Consider the following 13,816-nt stretch of genomic DNA (forward strand, 5'->3'; position numbering starts at 1 on the left):
GGATGGCAAGCAACTTGAACTACTCCCTACAGGCGTATGGTACACATGCATGCTTAAAGGGGAAGTTAAGGCAAAAATTAAAAATTAAAATTTCACCAGTTGTAGTCTTCGGGGTGCTGAGTCGAATGGTCTTGGTCCGAGAAAGCTGAGACGCTCCCTTCCTACTTGAATCCCAATCGAACTCGCGCACTTCCACCGAAACTGGGTGACTGCGACCTACGAGATGGGGATTTGTATGCAAAATGTCACTAAAAGCGCCATTTCGTTCTTATAAAAGCACGGATGACCGCGATTGGCCCATATGTTGTAGTCTTTTGGACGCTGAGTCGACTGGTTTTGGTCCGAAAAGGCTGCGATGCAGCGTTCCTCCTTTATTCCCAATCGAACATGGTTGAAGAAGCGGTCACGTGCTCCTGGGTGCCAAAATCACCTGGTCACCACGCCAGCGGGCGACAACTTTCACACCAAGGTTCAACTCGAGTGACAGTGTAGTATCCCTGGCCCTACTTGTAACCTACATACGTTGTATGACGTCGTACATGTATTCATGCTAGCACGCGACACTGCCGGTTACTCCTAAGTGCTTCTCCCAGCAACCACTTTAATACTTTGAAGTAGGACTACTAGACAACCCTGCCTGCAGACCCGTACGGCATGACCTGTATACATGTTGCACACATTCATGCTGTACTACATTACATTGATTCCTATAGCCCGTTCCTCATCACTAACTCTTTTGATTACTAGTTCTAAGATATCTTCCGCTTCTCTTCTTCTGCCAGATGTCTTCCCAGAATCCATGTCCTAGCTCGCACACAGTCAAATGGCTTTTCCAACCGCTGTCCTCTTAGTAACCTTCACGCCCAATTACCCTGCCTGCCATTCACATTAGTTTCCTTCATACTGTTAGATTGCATTCCTGTTACCTAATGGTTGCTCGCTACTTAGGTCCATTCTTCCTCCAACCTATTCCTTTCACGTTATCTCCTTGTACGTCTTCTCCTTGCACTACTACTTTCTCCCCTTGCCATGTATATGCTGTCTATGCTATATAAGCCCTATCTGCTCTACCAGAGAATTAGCTCATAGCAGAGAAGAGAGTCCCTCCAGGCAGATTGAGCCGGAGCAGTTATATTCCGTTCAGAGTCCCTCCTGGCAGATTGAGCCGGAGCAGTTGTAACCATAACTTCAGGCAGATTGAGCCAAGAAACCTACTTCACAGTCTTATTGTGTGTGCCTCCATCCGACTACTCGGCTACCCACTACACTGGTGGCAGCGGTGGTTTAAAGTAACAGTTTATTTAGATTTGAACCCATCGATAGTTCACTTTTCCACTTATTCATCCTGCTCCGACTATGGCTCAACCCGCCGCTGCACCTGCCGCCGCCGCCGCTCCAGCACCCGTTCCCGCACGCCACGTGCATAATTGGGCCACACCGGCGAAGTATGCAGGTCGCCTGGAAGATAACTGGGCAGCCTGGTATGCCCAGTTCCAGCAGGTTTCCGCGGTCAACCAGTGGACACCGGCGGAGCAGAGCCAGTTTCTAGGCCTGTCGCTTACGGGCGACGCACAATTATATTACCAAAGTCTACCGCAGGCGGTTCGTGCGGGCCAAATTGCTCCGCTCGCCCAAGCTCTCGCCGACCGGTTTGCCCCTGCACAGCGCGCGGAGCTGCACCGCGCAGCGCTGAAAGCCAGCCGCCAAGGAAAGGGCCAAACATTGAGTGCCTTCTGCGAGGAAGTAAGGTCGACCACCAGTCGCGCATACCCGAACATGGCTGGGGCCGATAGGGACCTGCTCGCCCGGGATCAGTTTTTAGACGGCCTAGACTCCCGGGCAACCCGCATCCGGGTAAAGGAACTGCACCCTGCTACTTTGGATGCCGCACTTCAGGGAGCACTACACCAACAGGCCATAATGCATGCCGAAGCACCGGAGTCTACCCCGCTTCCCGTCTGTGGCCTGTCGGACGCTAAACAGATGGATCATATCGCCAAAGCGCTCGAGGACATCGGCGCCCGACTGGCCCGCCTGGAACGAGCGGACGCCGCCACACCGGATCAACCACGGCGCACATCTCAACACGGTACTCCGAGGAAACGAGGCAACTGTTACAATTGTGGACGCATGGGCCACTTTGCCTCTGAGTGCCGCCAACCGCGCCAATGTGGCAATGGCAGGGAAACCAGCGTTCACAGCGGTGCTGAGTCCGTCGGCTGTGAATACTTTGCTATGGACTCACCATCCGGTTAGTTTACCTTTAGGAGCTTATCTGCTCATCCTCTTTCTCGTTCTACTTGGGCTTTCCCCTGCTTTGGATGTTGTCCGCCGTCTAGCTATGTTGGGATGTGTGTTGGTCCTGATTCTTGCGGTTATCTATCTCCTGTACCTGACACCGCCATTTAATGTTCTCAAATCCCGAGTTACTACATTCCTTTCACGCTCCTCAGCACGCCGTCCCTTCACAGTCCCGATCACCATTCAGTCCATTCCATTTAATGCCCTCCTAGATACCGGATCTGCGGTTACCTTAGTCAGTACGAATGCTTGGTCACGTATACCTACGCATACACCTTTGCAAAAAGACACTTTACCGGATCTTGTTACGGTTGATGGGTCATCTGTCTGTGTGCATGGATCTACATGTTTGTCATTCGATATTGATGGTCGTCACCTGCCTCATAATGTTCTCGTGGGGGATGTTCAGCCTGATGTTTTGCTGGGGATTGATTTTCTTCGAACGCATGGCTGCATCCTCAATCCCGCTGATAATTCTCTCCAGTTTCCCTCCATCTCTCCACCTCCTGCTGAGCCCTACGATGTAAATGCAGGAGGAACTCGAGTATGTCATGTCCAACTCGCCCAGCTCGTCGCTATACCACCGCTCAGCCAGGTACTCCTGCCTGGCAAGCTCCAATTCTCTCCAGGTCCGGGGGCCTTTCTCTTAGAGGCATCGGGTAAGTTGCCTGAACGATATGATCTCCTATGTCAGGATGCTGCCATCCAGCTGCCGGCCGTGTCTGACGGATCTCCTGCTACTATCGCTTACCCTGTTTTCAACTTCTCCAGCGAGCCGATCACTCTTCCTCTGGGTCTGCGCATTGGCTCCGTTACGCCATGTGTGCCTGTCGACGACCTGGATTCCCCTCAGACCTGCGCCGCTACTACCCTTGCCGACGATCAACCAACTCCGCCAACTCCACTGTTCGACCTCAGCCACCTGGATAACACTGAGTGCAGTTCCGTTAAAAACCTGCTGAGTGAGTATGCTGACTGCGTTTCCAACGGCCCATTCGACACTGGCCATACTGATGTTTACACACACACCATCGATACTGCCGGATCAGCTCCTGTCCGACTAGCCCCGCGGCGCCTTCCCATCCACCAGCAACAAGAGGTTCGTGAACACATTGATAAGCTGCGCGACCATGACATTATTCGTCCGTCTACCAGTCCGTGGTCTGCACCAATTGTAGTTGTTCGAAAGGCGGACAAATCCATCCGCCTATGTGTTGACTACCGTAAGCTAAACAATGTTACAGTGAAAGATGCGTTTCCTATGCCGCGGATCGACGATGCCATTGATGCCATGACCGGCGCTCGTTACTTCACAACCATTGATCTTGCGTCAGGTTATTGGCAGGTTGGTATGGATAAGTCTGCACGGCGTAAGTCTGCCTTTGTAACGCCCTTTGGCTTTTACGAGTGGACATGCATGCCCTTTGGTCTTTGCAATGCGCCTGCTACTTTCCAGCGCCTGATGAATACTGTTCTCGGTGATCTTGTCCCGTCTATTTGCCTTGTATATTTGGATGATATCATAGTTTTCTCCAGGACGTTCGAGGAACACCTCGAGCGATTACGCTTGGTTCTCAACCGTCTCCGTGATGCCCACCTCAAGGCCAAGCCGTCTAAATGCTCTCTAGTCAAATCATCTGTTGGATATCTTGGCCATGTGTTCTCGGCTGATGGTGTTCGACCTGATCTCGCCAAAATCAATGCTGTCGCTACCTGGAAGCAACCTACCTCCATCACCGGGGTACGCCAGTTCCTCGGTTTTGCATCCTACTACAGGAGATTCATCCAAGACTTCGCTAAAATTGCGACGCCTCTGCATGCGCTGACAAAGAAACACTCAACGTTCTCCTGGCCACCCGCGGCACAGACTGCCTTCGATCAACTCCGCCAACACCTCATCTCAGCACCCGTCCTTGTCTATCCTGATGCCAGTAAGCCCTTCATTCTGGATACAGACGCTAGTGATCATGCCATTGGCGGTGTCCTTTCGCAAATCGACCCTGATGGTGCAGAACACCCCATTGCCTATGCCAGCAAGACATTATCGTCAGGTCAGCGTAACTACACTACTACTAAACGTGAGTTACTCGCAGTGGTTGAGTTTACACACTACTTCCGTCACTACCTACTTGGTGCCAAGTTCCTGCTTCGAACCGACCATAAAGCCTTGCTGTGGTTGTCATCCTTCAAGAACCCTGATGGCATCGTCGCCCGTTGGGTTGAACGTCTCTCGGCTTTCGACTATGACGTCCAGCACCGACCTGGTTCGCAGCACACAAATGCTGATGGCTTGTCCAGGATATGTGCATGTGTGTTGTCCTCGTCTCGTAAGTGCATGTGTGTCCCGCCGCCTGCTGCTGTGCGTACATGCGGTGTCTCTCTGTCAACAGGAGCACCCACAGTTGTCTCTCCGCCGATGTCGACTACAGTACAGTCCCAATCCTGGCTGCCTAACAACAACAACAACTCTGTATTACGTGATGATCAACGAGCTGATCCCACCATCGCCAAAGTCATTACCTGGGTAACTGCAAAGGAACGTCCCGCCAAAGGATCCCCCGAACTCGCTACAGCTAGTCCTGACTTACATCATCTATGGTCACAATTTGGTCGTCTACTCATCATCAATGATCTACTCTACAGACGGTATGAGTCCAGTGATGGAGCCACGTCCAATGTCCAACTACTCGTCCCCGCCTCACAACGCTTAACAGTCATGGAAGCCCTCCACAACGCCGTGGGCTCAGACCATTTAGGTATCAGTCGCACTGTGGACAGAGCTCGTCACCGTTTCTATTGGCCTCATATGACATCCGATATTGAGCGCTGGATTCGTGCCTGCCCAGACTGTCAAAAACGGAAAGGTCCCCACCGCAAGCCCAAAGCGCCCATGCACTCTCAGCCGTCATCCTATCCCAACCAGCGCATCGCTATAGACATCATGGGTCCGCTTCCAATTACGGATCGTGGCAACCGGTATGTCTTAGTTATCATGGATTACTTTTCCAAGTGGGTGGAAATTTTTCCTATGCCAAACATGCTTGCATCCACCGTTGCTCGATTACTCTTTGACGGTTGGATATGTCGCTACGGTGCCCCTGCTGCCCTGCATTCCGATCAAGGTCCACAATTCGAGAGCAATCTGTTTAACCCTTTACTGTCCGATTAAAATGTATACAAGCCCACGCAACCACAAAATCTGAAACTAAAATTAGACATAACTTTGGTTTGAATTTGACGATTTCCACGATCTTGGGCATCCTGGAAAGGTCTTGACGAGACGAACGCATTGAGCCCACACTCGGCGCCACAGGATGCACTGGTCCAGCGCTGCAAGCCAGGGAACGCGCAAAAGCGCTGAGCTCACGCTCGAGATCGATCTCAATCAACCATGTCATCCCTGTTGCTCGTATCGAGCTCAAATATTTTCGTAGAGACTCCCGGGAACCTACTTTTGAATTTGAATCGGTGTAGCCTTGCCAACAGGTGACGTAAACAGGGAAAATCCCAGCCGTCGACATGCGCGTCGCGCTCTGAACGCACATTTCCCGGGACCAGAATTACGAGTGCGATAACTCAGCAACCGCTCTTCGTATCGCTTCGGGAATTGTTCGAGGCGACAGCTGAGACTTTTCTCTTCGACCTACATATTTCGGTCTCTCCAAAAGACCTAGATTTGAGCAAGTTACGATAATTTCAAAATGCCTACCCCATCGATCCCATTGGATCGATGCTTGTATGTACGGACAGTAAAGGGTTAAAGATCTGTGTCGCATGATGGATGTTACCAAAACTCGAACCACTGCATACCACCCTCAAAGTGATGGCATGGTGGAAAGATTCAACCGCACACTCGAAGCCATGATTGCCACATCTATCTCCGACCACCGCGACTGGGACCTCCACCTCCAACATACAGCGTTAGCTTATCGCACCAGTGTTCATGCATCAACAGGTTACACTCCGTTCCTCATCCAATTCGGACATGAAGCTGTTCTCCCACTCGACTTGGTCTATGGTCGACCCCGTGATACTCCACCGTCCTCCTATCATGAGTATGTTCAGTCCCGACACACCATTACCACGAATGCTTTTACGCGTGCTCGTCAACATGGAATCACTGCCCACCGCCTGCAGAAGAAACAGTATGATGGTACGTCTCGCCCTTCACCCAGGTTTCAGAAATCCGACCTAGTGCTTCTCCACTCCCCTGTTGTCCCCACGCATTCGTCACCGAAGTTCCACAAATTCTGGACTGGTCCGTACATCATTACAAGTGTGATTGATGAAGTGACAGTACGTATTCGGAAACAAGATACCGCCTCTCGCACTGCTATTGTGGTCCACGTCAACCGACTAAAACCATATGTTCAACTACGAGCACCGCCTCCGTCTCCCGTATCCTATGATGCTGATGTCCACATTGATCCCGCTGTTGTCCCTCCACCAGCTGCTCCTCCTCCTATTGCTCAAGCCCATCCGTACAACCTACGAAATCGCCTACATATTCAGCCGCCTAACCGATACTAAGTATACATCACGAGGACGTGATGAAAAATAGGAAGGGAGGGTGTAGTATCCCTGGCCCTACTTGTAACCTACATACGTTGTATGACGTCGTACATGTATTCATGCTAGCACGCGACACTGCCGGTTACTCCTAAGTGCTTCTCCCAGCAACCACTTTAATACTTTGAAGTAGGACTACTAGACAACCCTGCCTGCAGACCCGTACGGCATGACCTGTATACATGTTGCACACATTCATGCTGTACTACATTACATTGATTCCTATAGCCCGTTCCTCATCACTAACTCTTTTGATTACTAGTTCTAAGATATCTTCCGCTTCTCTTCTTCTGCCAGATGTCTTCCCAGAATCCATGTCCTAGCTCGCACACAGTCAAATGGCTTTTCCAACCGCTGTCCTCTTAGTAACCTTCACGCCCAATTACCCTGCCTGCCATTCACATTAGTTTCCTTCATACTGTTAGATTGCATTCCTGTTACCTAATGGTTGCTCGCTACTTAGGTCCATTCTTCCTCCAACCTATTCCTTTCACGTTATCTCCTTGTACGTCTTCTCCTTGCACTACTACTTTCTCCCCTTGCCATGTATATGCTGTCTATGCTATATAAGCCCTATCTGCTCTACCAGAGAATTAGCTCATAGCAGAGAAGAGAGTCCCTCCAGGCAGATTGAGCCGGAGCAGTTATATTCCGTTCAGAGTCCCTCCTGGCAGATTGAGCCGGAGCAGTTGTAACCATAACTTCAGGCAGATTGAGCCAAGAAACCTACTTCACAGTCTTATTGTGTGTGCCTCCATCCGACTACTCGGCTACCCACTACAACAGGACTGCACCCAAAAAAGGTCAAAACAGGCTGTAAGTTGTACCCTGCAGGCACGGTGACCAGGTGACTGGTGTACGCAGGAGCACGTGACCGCTTCTTCAACCATGTTCGATTGGGAATTAGGGGCGAACGCTGCATCGCAGCCTTTTCGGACCAAAACCAGTCGACTCAGCGTCCAAAAGACTACAACATATGGGCCAATCGCGGTCATCCGTGCTTTTATAAGAACGAAATGGCGCTTTTAGTGACATTTTGCATACAAATCCCCATCTCGTAGGGCGCAGTCACCCAGTTTCGGTGAAAGTGCGCGAGTTCGATTGGGATTCAAGTAGGAAGGGAGCGTCTCAGCTTTCTCGGACCAAGACCATTCGACTCAGCACCCCGAGTACTACAACTGGTGAAATTTTAATTTTCAATTTTTGCCTTAACTTCCCCTTTAAACTCAGGTAGCCGGGTCTTTCCGCATCGTTTGCAATTGCAGTCGGCGTTTCAGTAGACCACAAGACCTATCCCACTATCGCCCTTACTACTTCAAACCTGCTCACCCCCCCCCCCCCCCATGGGGTACGCATTGCCAGATCATGGCAGCGTGTCCAAGGTCCAGTGTGTGTGTGTGTGTGTGTGTGTGTGTGTGTGTGTGTGTGTGTGTGTGTGTGTGTGTGTGTGTGTGAATGTGTGTGTGTGTGTGTGTGTGTGTGCGCGCATGCATGCGCGGACATGTCTTTCTGTCAATCTGCCTGACTGTGTGTCTGTCGTTTTTGGTTTTGACGAGCACAATTATGCAAAGCTTGACTCTGCCGTCGTTTTCCGTCTCTCTCTCTCTCTCTCTCTCTCTCTCTCTCTCTCTCTCTCTCTCTCTCTCTCTCTCTCTCTCTCTCTCTCTCTCTCTCTCTCTCTCTCTCTCTCTCTCTCTCTCTCTCTCTCTCTCTTTTCAGGCTATACATTTTCGCCAGTACAGTCACTCGAGTGATGTGTGGAGCTATGGTATTGTTCTATACGAGATATTCACGATGGGACGCAAGCCCTACGCAGGCTGGCCGAATGATGAGGTAAGCAAAGAAGCTGAATACGGTCTACATCATTCTTATGAAGGGTAGACTTAGACTTAGATTGGTACATTGGAACTCCGATAAGACATATTCCCATGGGAAACAGGTCTGTGTGCTAAGTATCCGAGGTATTTCTCACCCAAACACACTTCATAATCGGGCAAAGCAAAGTCATGAATACCCAGCCATTGTCTGTACTAAGCCAAATTAATGAACGTCTTATGTCTTATCAGAAGGAAGCATGGATGCAGTGAATGATATTTTTGGTCTTTGACCACTTGGTGGTGGGTCTGATCTACTCACGTCCTACCGCTTTAGGAGCTGCATCTGCGCCTTGATCCTTGAGGGTGGTGCCATAGTGTAAGGGACGCTCAGTGACTTGTTACACAGTTACTCGTACACGGAACAAAATGTTCAAAATTCAAATTGTGTCGTGCGTAAAAAAAGATTCAGTCGGACTTGTGAGCAAGGTGCAATCTTGATTGCCATAGCAACACAACAACAATAGCAACAGAAAGACAGCACCAGAAATACGGGTGCAAATGCGTGGTACTAGATCATAATTCTTGTTTGACATGGTGTATCCATATTTGGGGTACTATGATCTCGGGCCCATTTATGAATCAAACAGCCTGGATTCGTGTCAGCAAATCCAATCTATGAGCTCTTCGCAAAACCCTAACCCAGGCCTGAGCCATTGACTCGTTTCGTATGAAGCAAAGGAGTCAATGAACCTCTCTACTATGCCTTCTATGGAACGAAGCAGGCCAGACCAGAATACAGATGTGTTGAACATTCTGGAGCCTCAATCCTCCCAAACGCAACGCAACGAACGACGGGAACGACTGGGGGGAAACATTTATTATGGTAGACGCAACGCAACAACTACATTATGAGAGAGCTCGACTGAAGAGAGCGATTATTTGAAGAGACCTTACTGAAGAGAGAGCAACGCAATATAAAGGGCCTGGGTAGCTTTGGCAAACATGGACGCGCAAGTAGCTACCCAGGCCAAATGAATAATGCATGAACTAATGAATTATATGACTTGTGGGCATAACAGATGTATACTGTAATTTCACAAATTTTCGGTGTACTTTTATTTTCGGTACTTTCGGTGCGTCTGTTTCATACCTAACATTTCAATACACCGAACAAACACTAACACATATAATCCAATAGGGAACTGCTTCTCTGTACTGAAAATTTCTGTTCACCTAACCTAGCCTGTTGCCCTCATACCGAAAATATTGAGCACCGAAAATTTCTGAAATTAGAGTAGTTTATCTCAAGAATGTATTTCCAACAAGTTTTTATTACTACCATGCATCACAAAGACCATGTGAGGTTCATTTAGACACCAAGTCTTTTTGGTGAAACGAATTCTATTCATTATTACCTTTCTGCTCTTCAATTTCTTTCCTCCCTTTCCTCTGCTCGTACGTCCACACTGCTTGGTGACTTGCACTAGGTCGCTCAGAAGGTCCGACGCGGTTATCGACTTCCAGCACCGGAAAACTGCCCACGCTCAGTCTATCAACTGATGAGTGATTGCTGGTAAGGTCTTAGGCACAATCACCAGATGGGCACGGTGATTTGTTAGTGCATTTAACAGTCTGCATGCTTGTGTGTGGCGCGACCTCAATCTCAGGATGAAGCGGTGGCCTGTGAAACACATTTGTTTGATGGCTGCTGGTATTTTTGTTGTTGTTTCCAGAAATGAGGATAAGCACCGTCGGCCGACGTTCTCTGATATTGTGTTATGCGTGGAGCAAATACAGTCTACAGGCAATGCGCAGAGAGGCGGATCATCAGCGAAGGACAGTTCAGCATCAGACTCATTCACCAAGGTGACGGCATTCAGTGGTGAGGGCGATGTCAGGCGGGGGGCAACCGAAAGTGCGTCTCCGGTCGCTGCCAGTCCCTCTAGCTCTATGGACAGCTTTGATGTGGACTGCACAAGTGCTCCTGGTCCCGTGTATGACACTGCGGTGGACGGATGCAGTGCTAAGCGTGGATCCTACGCCACCGTGGCGTATTCCGATGGCTCCTCTCACCGCGTCAATAACACTAACCATGGTGGCGGCACGATGAGCTCGAATGAGTTTGATGATTATGATGACGTCATCGTTCATGGCAATCGCCGCCTTTCCTGCAAGGTGTCCAACGTCTAGCCTACTGTACGTTATGCACAAGACATCAGTCAGTGCGTGTTGAGCCAGTCATCATAGCATGTGTTATCTACATCTCAACTTGATTCAATAGCTGTCCCCCTGATCTCCCATCGGCATGCATGATGATCTTCGACATTTAGCCTACTTGTACTGCCAGCATTGACATGATCATAGAGTTCTTGTACTGCCAGCATTGGCATGATCATAGAGAGTTACTGCCAGCATTGACATGATCATATAGAGTTCTTTTAGCACACGTGTGCATCTAGGTATAACCACTACCCCACACTTGCTCCCCGTTAGTGTTACCCGCTATATGATTGTGTTATGATTATTATACTCAGTGCGGTGGGTAACGAAGAACGTTCTTCTTCCACTCCCAACAATGTCCGCTCGAACGTGTAGGCTTGTTGCGCAGTTCTCTATCAAACAAACAATCGTGCACGTCATCCAAATACAGATCTTCCTATTATTTTATCCCTTGGCAATGGCAGCCACAGTAGCCATGGTAACCCAGCTTGAGTATAGGGCTTGAAAGTGCTACGTCACTCCATAGCAATGGCATAGCAACAATTTGAAAAATTCGAAAACTGGATCCACCTGGATCCAGTTTTTGTATGGATCCAAGCACATTTCAAGCGGTCTCACTCACAGCAAGGTGATGTCGCCAGTGAAACTGACTGATTTGGCTAGTGGGGGCGGGGTGACAACTGGTGGCGAAGTAAAAGTTGCACCTGCATACGACATGAGTGGGTTGCTATGCACCCACATACTGAGGCAATAGCAAAGTCACACCTTAGTGGATCCAAAATAAAAATCTGATGTCAATTTACTACTCCCAGGCCGTTTTTGACGTCATCACTTTCAAGCCCTATTATACAGCAACACCCCTGGGTGAAAGTCCTTTCAGCAACTCTTCTGAAGTACAATGTACATAGTGTCATAGATCTACCTATGTATGTTTGGTTGGTACGTGCTTCGTAGTCATCCGTTATGGTGACCAGCTTGACCAATATCCGAATATTCCGAATTCATGTATTCCATTCTAGAAGATTAGTACTGACCTGAGGTCTTGGACGCTGAGTTGACTGGTTTTGGTCCGATGAGGCTGCGGTGCAGCGTTCGGCCCTTATTCCCAATCGATCACGGTTGAGAAAGCGGTCACGTGCTCACGAGTACACCGGTCACCTGGTCACCTGGTCAGTGGCCACAGGGCCTGCAGGCTACAGCTGACGTTACTTACAGCCTGTTTGGGCGCGTTCCCGTCACTCGAGGTGAACTTTTGAACCTTTGAGTTCAACCTTGGTGTGAAAATTCGTTGTAGCGAAACAGCTGTCAAGAGTCACTCAAGACACGTTAAAGAAGAAGTTAAGGCAAACATCAAAATTTCACCAGTTGTAGTCTTCGGGGTGCTGAGTTTTTTTTTATTTTTTTATTTTTATTTACTTGAAAAAGCACATAACCACCAGGAAAGCTGACAAAGAAAAAAGAGTAAGAAAAGACAGATAAAAAGAGAGCTGAGAGAGAGAGAGAGTTGGGGTACGGTTAGGGGAGGACGAGACATTGAATGGTGGTCGCCACAGTCACAGATAGTAGCAGTGCTGGTGAGGCTACAGGCACTCCACTGACCATTAGGTCTCAGTATCGCCATGCCGGTAACGCACCAAGAGACAAAAAACGGAAGAAAATCTGAAGCGCAATACATGAATGGTAATTACAATATAGGTAATAGGGAGAGTGGTGACCAAGAGAGGACAGTATAGACCGTTAGTATGGGGTGCTTCAATGCACATCCCCAAACCGAGAGGTGCGATCTGGAAAGAACAGTGAGACGATCAACATGATGGGCTTCAAAGCACGTCCCAAGACCATGGCTGGTCTGAAATGTGTTTGTTGACACCTTTTTTAAAAGCTGTGAGTGGAGAGTGATTGGCCAGACGGGGAAAGACGTCCTCGGGGAGGCTGTTCCACAATTCAAGGAAACAGTAGGGGAAGGAACGTCGAAGGTAATCGGGACTGGTGCCGGGGGTGGTGTTTAAGAGCTGTTCCCGGTGCCGGCGCTGAGCATAATGCTGCCGGCGGGTTCGAACAGTATCGGCCCGTGGTTTTGGGGGAGGGCGCATGCGTGTCCGACGGGGTGGGCCCTTGCAGTTAACTACCTTGTAGAGATAAGACAGCCCTGCAACCGTCCGTCTGGCCCGCAGACTCTGGAGGACGGTGGTGGGTCCAATCATCTGCATGGCCTTGCGCTGTGCTGTGTCCAACTTCCCAAGGTGGGTCTGGGCAGCACCAAGCCAGGCTAGTGGGGCATACTCAAGTATGGGCCTTACAAAGCCCTTATAGACGGTTAGGCGTCCAGCAGCATCCAGGATGGGGGCTGCCTTCCGCATGAAATGGAGGCGTTGATGTGCGCGCACAGAAAGCTGGTGGAGGTGGGCGCTGAAGTTGAGCTTCTCGTCGAACACCACCCCAAGGAGCTTCAACTGGCTGCTGACAGGAACAGGGGTGCCAAGGAATTGGACAGGGGGGAAGTCTGGAGGGGCCGGCTTCCTGGTCACGGACATCAGCTGTGACTTAGAGGGCTCAAAGGTAACCCTCCAAGTACTTCCCCAGGCTTCCAGCTGGTTTACGGCTGTCTGAAGTGCAGCTGCGGCGGCCTCTGTGGTCTGTCCAGGCATGACAGACGTGTATAACGTAGTATCATCAGCATACACGGCAATGGAGACGCTGGCAGGTAGCTGATCTTCGGCGTCGTTTATGTACACTAGAAACAATGTGGGCCCTAGGATGCTGCCCTGAGGGACGCCTGACCGGATGGTAGAGGGGGTAGAGGTCTGTCCCCCAACAACAGCTTGCAGCTTCCGGTTCTGGAGGTACGATGTTAACCAGGCCAGCAGTTGCCCGCCAATGCCATAGCCTCGGAGCTTGCAGAGGAGCCC

At 49.8% G+C, this 13,816-nt stretch overlaps 2 long non-coding RNA genes across 2 annotated transcripts; both read left to right on the forward strand.

The window, feature by feature from the left end:
* Positions 1 to 534: 534 nt before the first annotated feature.
* On the forward strand, positions 535 to 7,599 carry LOC135808503 (uncharacterized). The gene is made up of 2 exons (XR_010552086.1): positions 535 to 1,155; positions 7,496 to 7,599. It is a non-coding gene; the product is annotated as an uncharacterized LOC135808503 (long non-coding RNA).
* Positions 7,600 to 8,592: 993 nt separating this feature from the next.
* Positions 8,593 to 11,397, forward strand: LOC135808509 (uncharacterized). Its single transcript, XR_010552087.1, has 3 exons — positions 8,593 to 8,703; positions 10,175 to 10,260; positions 10,421 to 11,397. It is a non-coding gene; the product is annotated as an uncharacterized LOC135808509 (long non-coding RNA).
* Positions 11,398 to 13,816: the final 2,419 nt, after the last annotated feature.

The sequence above is a fragment of the Sycon ciliatum genome, chromosome 2, assembly GCF_964019385.1.
Source record: "Sycon ciliatum chromosome 2, ocSycCili1.1, whole genome shotgun sequence".
In the NCBI taxonomy this organism is placed as follows: Eukaryota; Metazoa; Porifera; class Calcarea; order Leucosolenida; family Sycettidae; genus Sycon; species Sycon ciliatum.